At 45.4% G+C, this 6,630-nt stretch overlaps 1 protein-coding gene across 18 annotated transcripts in view; it reads right to left on the minus strand.

Annotated features, from left to right (window-relative positions):
- The window catches only part of ATP6V0A1 (ATPase H+ transporting V0 subunit a1), a 42,629-nt gene extending 41,431 nt beyond the window's left edge, over nt 1-1,198 (minus strand). For 3 of the 18 annotated variants that reach the window (XM_083708670.1, XM_083708685.1, XM_083708678.1), the window contains exon 1: nt 659-807. The gene's annotated coding sequence lies outside the window, so the exon portion shown is untranslated. Of the gene's footprint in view, nt 1-358 lie in introns of all 18 variants that reach the window. The other 15 variants (XM_083708673.1, XM_083708683.1, XM_083708668.1 and 12 more) reach the window with 14 other exon arrangements.
- Between the last annotated feature and the right edge of the window lie 5,432 nt (nt 1,199-6,630).

Here is a 6,630-nt window from a genome sequence, read left to right on the forward strand (position 1 = left end):
AGGAAGCTGCTGTCACCCCACATTACAACATGAACAGCTACCCCCATCCCTCCCCAAAGAGGGCACAGATGACAAACAGCAGGAGACATCTACTTCTCAGAAACAAATGGGTTAGCAAGTGGCTCCTCCATCACCATCCCATCATCTTATCCATCCAGCGCCGCCTGCCCACAAGAAGGCAACGCCCCAGGTATCACTCCCAGCATGAAACCGGCCTCCTCCCTACACTCTTAAACGTCCCCACAGGTTCTGGACAGATCCCTCTCCTCCTCTCCAAAGGTACCCATAGGAGAAACCAGCTCGCCCCCTGGGGCGCCCCTGAAACCCAATGACACCCCCACACATTCAAATATAATACCTTCTGCTTCCCCCTCCCACCAGGGGACCTTGGATTAGGCGACCTACCCGCCTAAACTGACCCACCGACACAGCCAGGCTGCCCCTTGTCTCCCCTCACTGGCCCTAAGCGGAGTATCACGCGCCCCACTCCCACAACCGCAGAGGACAGGGCAGACCCTTCCCCTCCTCGACTAGGCCCCGCGCTCTCCCATGACGCATTGCGCTGCTTCCCCGTATTAACCGCATTTCAACGCCCCCTGCCCCGCCGCGCCGCCTCCCCTCCCCCCCGCACCTTGAAAAGGGCTTCGCCGCCGCAGACCTTTAAACGCCTCACCAAAAACAAGCCGCGGCACCTGCTCCGACAAAGCGGCAACCAACCCACCCCCCCACCAGCTTCCGCTGATGACGCCACTGCGTAAGTGCGCGGCGCCCGCCTTCCCTTCTTCCGCCCGGCCCGGTGGCGTTGCTTAGCAACAGGGCCCGCGCCGGCGTGGTGCGTTCGGGCAAGGTTCGCTGGATTGCCTGCCTTAAGTGGCCGCCATTTTGGCGACCGCTTTCATAAGTCGCGGCGGCGGCGTGCCATGGCCGGTGACGTCACGCCCTGGGTTTTTTGTGATCGTGGCGGTTCAAAGGGTTCGCCTCAGAAAATGGTTTCTTTACCCCCAACACCACCACCACCCTGCTCCAGTGACTGATGTATCTCGAAGGGTGTGTACCTGGAAGAACACAAATGGATTCAAGTTACAAGAAAGGAGATTCCGAGTCAGCATCAGGACGTGCTTTCTGAGAATAAGAGCTGTTCGACAGTGGAACAGACTCCCACGAGAGATGGTGGACACACTCCTTCATTCCTTCCTTCCTTCATGGGAGGTTTTAAAGCAGAGGTCGAATGGCTGTCTGTCATGTATGTTCTAGTTGAAATTCCTGCATTGCAGGGAATTACACTTGCAGTATCCTTCCCAACTTTACAATCCTATGATTATCATTGATTCATAATTATCAGGCCTGTTACCTGATAAGAGATTAGTTGTACTGAGTTTCAGCCGATGAATTAGAGATCCAAGCTTTTTTTTTTTGTATTAACTAAGTGGCCAATCACTAAACATTGCTGTCCTACTAAGTTCTTTATAGCATAAAGAAAAGTAGGGAAGTCCCAAAAACATGTGCATGATTGTAAATCACACTGGGGCTCTGAGGTGGGGGGGAAAGGAGAGGGCACAGGAAAATGACTGCCACAGTGTTTAGGGAGATCTGGAGAAATTTCCCTTTGAGGAAAAGCTACAATGTTCTGGAGCTTTTTCGGTTTAGAAAATAGCAGATTAGAAGGGTGGCTTATGCTGTGGAGAAAGTGTTCAGGGAGAAAATCTCATACTAGAATGTAGAGTTTTAGCAACAGAATCCAATGAAACGGAGCTGTGGGAGCTTCGGGACAGAGAAAGGCACACTTCTTGACCGCAAGGTATAGTGATTGCTGCTGACTTGGGTGGTTTTAAAGGGGGGACTGGACAAGCTAAGGCTATACATTGCCTACTAGTCATGATGGCTATATTGCTCCCAGAATAAGAGGCAGTGTTCCACTAAACACCAGTTAATTGGAAGAATTCATATTCTTGTGGATTTCCCATAGGCAGGGCCGGCCGACTCATGAGGCAAGGCAAGATGACCATGTTATGCAGCAGGATTCACTGGAGCAGCAGATCCCACTGTTGATCTTTCTCCCCCCTCCTTCCTGCCCTTCTTCTTTATATGGCCCTTCTTCCCTCACTCCTTCCTTGGCAGGGAATTTTGGGATCTGCCTTGGGTGCCAAAATGTATTGAGTCAGCCGTGCCCATAGGTCTACAGTGGTTCTTTGGTTCTCGAATGGCTTAGTTATCGAACAAATCGGCTCCCCAACACCGCAAACCCAGAATTAAGTGTTCCAGTTTACAAATGTTTTTGGAAGCTGAACATCCGCTTGAGTGCAGGTAGCTCCTGCAGCCAATCGGAAGTCGCGCCTTGGTTTTCAAACAGTTTCGGGAGTTGAACCGACTCCCGTAACGGATTAAGTTCTAGAACCAAGGTACCACTGTATTGGTAGTTTTACGATAAGCGAAGAGAGCAATAAACATGATAAAGCGTTTGGTCTGCTGCAGCAAGTATCTTCCTAATTATAAGTTTAACTCCGTCTCTTGATGCTGTAGGGGATGGGGGTGGCGCTGTGGGTTAAACCACAGAGCCTAGGACTTGACGATCAGAAGGTTGGCGGTTCGAATCCCCGCAACGGGGTGAGCTCCCATTGCTCAGTCCCAGCTCCTGCCAACCTAGCAGTTCGAAAGCACGTCAAAGTGCAAGTAGATAAATAGGTACCACTCCAGCGGGAAGATAAACGGCGTTTCTGTGTGCTGCTCTGGTTCGCCAGAAGCGGCTTAGTCATGCTGGCCACATGACCCGGAAGCTGTACACCGGCTCCCTCGGCCAATAAAGCAAGATGAGCGCCGCAACCCCAGAGTCGGTCACGACTGGACCTAATGGACTGGACCCTTTACCTTTACCTTGATGCTGAACAGTTCAGGTTATAATTCCACTCCCACCCCACCCCATTTTGCCACCATGTCCTTCTCCTGGTGAGTCCATACAGGCCCCCAGCCTGAAATAATATTTATATAGCATGACTCAGATGCAAAGCTATTGCACAATCATCTGGTTAGTCTCCTTCATGAAATCTCTTGTTTCCTATGGGGAATTGGGTAACATAGGCCTTGTTAAGGTGCAGGACAGAAATCCCCATAGGAGAAACTATGGAAGCTGTAAAAGTGAGGGAAGTCCACAGAGACGGAATGCGATACAGAAAGGAACAAAAGATCCCTTAGTTTTCTGTGCATTTGGAGATGCCTGAAGACCTGTAGGCAAAAGGACTTATTTGTGTTATTAGTAGAATTTATTTTTATTACTCTTTTTGTCCTCATGATTACTTTTGTTCATTGGGGGCACTGTGCCTAACAGCAATATAGTGAGGAGAAATTAGTAGGTGCAGCCTCTCCAGCCCTTCCTCGTGAGCAAAGTTTTGTAGGTTGAATTTCTCCCTGTCATGTACCTGTAAAGAGTACAGTATAGAGTTTCTGTCAAGGAAAAGCTTTAAATGTGTTTTTTTTGTATCTTAGATTTTTATCCAGCTGCTTCCCAGAGGAGTTCATGGCAATAATGTGCACTGTGTGTGTGTTTCTCCCCAAACCTGTGAAATAGGTTAGGTTGAAAGTATTACGAGGTCTAGATTACTCAATGAGCTTTGGGGTTTAGCAGACTTTAAACCCAATTCTCTCCAGACCTAGTTGTATACTTACTACACTATAACCTTTGGAGAGGGAAGATTATTTTTTTTGTAACGCTTGCACATTAAGGCATAAACATCTAAAGTTCTCATCCAACAGTGTTTTGTGGTGTGTGTGCTTTTGTAAAAATACTGCAGCCTTCTAATCAGCAATGAGACTTCTAGAGCTTTTTGTAAACATTCTGTACTTTGACAAACATTTTAAAGTCCATACATCTTCTTCATATAGTGGCTCACGTCCAAAACAGCACAAAACTTTAACCGTTTTGGAGCATTTCTGAAACAGATGTCATATGAGTAATACGGGCAAATGCCCTTGTTTTGCTCCTGCTCGAACTAGAGACTTTTCATGCAAAACTGACTCATCACCCTCAAACACTGGAAACATTTGTTTTTCCTCTGCTCAGGCGTGCCTTGGGAAATATTTTTCTATAAAATGGTCAGCTATTTTCAACATATGGCAAAAAAAACCCCCAAACAAACAGGAGGGGCCATTGTTTCCACTTTATGAACGATGTGTGGGATAACGTGATAAAAATGAAATTGTTCACTTGAGGGTGGGGGATGCTGGTCGATTGACTGCCAGCAAATCTCCTGCATAGTTAAGAATGCTCTTGGGTATGGAAGCAGCTCTCCTGGCTCAGGCAGGTTTTAATTGGAGTTTCCGAGGACTGAATTTGAGACCGCCTGCTTGCAAATGCAACTGAAGTACCCATGAGCTGTGGTCAGGAGGTTGGCGAATGCTGCTGAGTTATCTGGGTACACGAGGATAGCGACTGAATTTCTAATGTATTCCTCTGCATGCTTGATGAAAGCATTGTGATGGAAAAAACAAAGGCATGCAGACTATGCTTCTCCCTACATCTCCATCCCTGAATAAGAGTAATCCAGGAAGTTTTGCCAAATGCACCTTGCAAAATGTTGGTGTGTTTGTACGCATGCTTTTCTGTTTGTTTCCAGTGTCATGCCAGTCAGGCAATCTTTATTTGTATACAGCCATAGGTCATTAAAAAGAAAAGCTTGAATTAGACAACTAGCAACAGAGATATATAAATAACCTTCCTAAAAATATTCATGCGTTATTTTGCGGTTCAAGAAAACAAGGCATCATTGTTAGAAATATTAACAGATTTGCCAAAGAGCAGCAAAATGATCAGCTTATATTCAGTGACCTTGTTCACATTCTGAAAAAAACAGTCTGGAAAAAAAGTGGTGGTGGGGGGGTTGTTCCACTGTTTCTGGGTCTCCGCATCTCAAGGCCCGGCTACTCAAATAATGCCAACTTATAGGTAACTTATTTGTCTAGTTCTGATACCAAAAACAACTTTTTTTAAAGCTTCTGTTAATCTAGGTGTACTTTTTAATTATCTACCTGCATGATTTTATCCAGTAATGGATAAAAATGTGGAAGGATAATAATTCAGGGATAGAGCGCATGCTTCGCATTCAGAAGGTTCTAGAGTCGGTCCCTGGCATTTTCAGGTAGGGCTGTCCCTGCCAATTAGTGCAAACAATATTGAGCTAGATGGATCAATAAACTTACCGTACTCTATATTAGGCTTTATTCTCTGTTCACAAAGGATATATGGAACAATGTTCACCTAAACTGTAGTTAGGCCATGTACACATAACTGCTGATTGATTAAGGCTTGAGAATTTTCTATCAAGATGTGCCACTGCTTGAAAACACAATTGCATGAGAACAGAAAACTGCCTAATATGAAACTACCTTTACTGAATGATTTTATGCAAGCAGATAATACCATTTGGCAAAGCAAATAGTTTTAAACAGGAGCATTTAACAGAAGGATTTTATTTTCTTAGCACTTTAGTCCACAGTTTTCTACACCTCAGGAGACAATCGTACTCCAAAATTAATGCTGTTGGAGTTCGATCTATTTCTTGAAATGCGGACAACTGCAGCATATGAAAGCTGTTTATGTCAACTTCAAGCAAGTTCCACTGAGAATTTGAGGGAGGGGGTAATTATCTGGCAATTTCTGTAATTGCAGCCAATAAGGAATGAATGCCAGGCCTGCCTCCATTCTCAGTACAGCAGCTGGTACACTGCCTGGTAAACATAAGAGTTGTTGGAAATTTATTCTGGATTACGTCTAGAGTACATAGATTCTGTAGATGCAAAATCTGTCGCATATATATAATTGGAACTGTAGTCGATCTCAGAAATCTCAATACTTGAGAGCACCAAATTTATTCCATTTCTTTTTGAAAAAGCCAGATGCCATGTAAGCAAACCAGCAAGCCCAAATGAAAGCTCAAATTTCTCTCCTGTCAAATGACTGCACACCATATGATTCCCTCAGGCCTCATCATTGCCATCCCCATGCAGGGCACCAGATTTCAGGGCACTAGATAGTTGAGGAGGCATTGGATCAGGCATAGGCAAACTCCGGTCCTCCAGATGTTTGGGACTACAATTCCCATCATCCCTGACCACTGGTCCTGTTGGCTAGGGATGATGGGAATTGTAGTCCGAAAAATCTGGAGGGCCAGAGTTTGCCTATGCCTGCATTGGATGCACAAAGGAAAAGCACTCTATACATGATCAGAAGCTCTTCCGTCTTAGTTATGTTTTGGAAAGTATGTTTTCCTTGTGAGAGGGTGCAGGAGAAGAGTGCATACTTGGAGCTACTCAGTCCTACATACCAGAATATTATAAAGAAAAGGTCACAAGTATTCAGCAGTTACGACTTGTACAGTAGTTACATTTTCTGTGGGGGAGTGGGAGAGTTGGCATGGAATTCTGTAAAACTTCAAGGACCTAGAGGCAGTAATTTCTGCAAATAGCATAACTTCCTCTGACTTTAGTTACCATTCCAAAGTGTGTGTGGGTCTTTGGTCAGATGCCAGCCATAGGTGAGGTGCATCAATCTGCTGAGATGTGCAGCAGAAACATTGATTCTGAAGTTCTTTGCTTTGAACATGGTGCCTGGGGTGTTTTGTCCAGATTTAAAATCAAATG

This window comes from Podarcis gaigeae (assembly GCF_964106915.1).
Source record: "Podarcis gaigeae genome assembly, chromosome: 13".
Classification (NCBI taxonomy): domain Eukaryota; kingdom Metazoa; phylum Chordata; class Lepidosauria; order Squamata; family Lacertidae; genus Podarcis; species Podarcis gaigeae.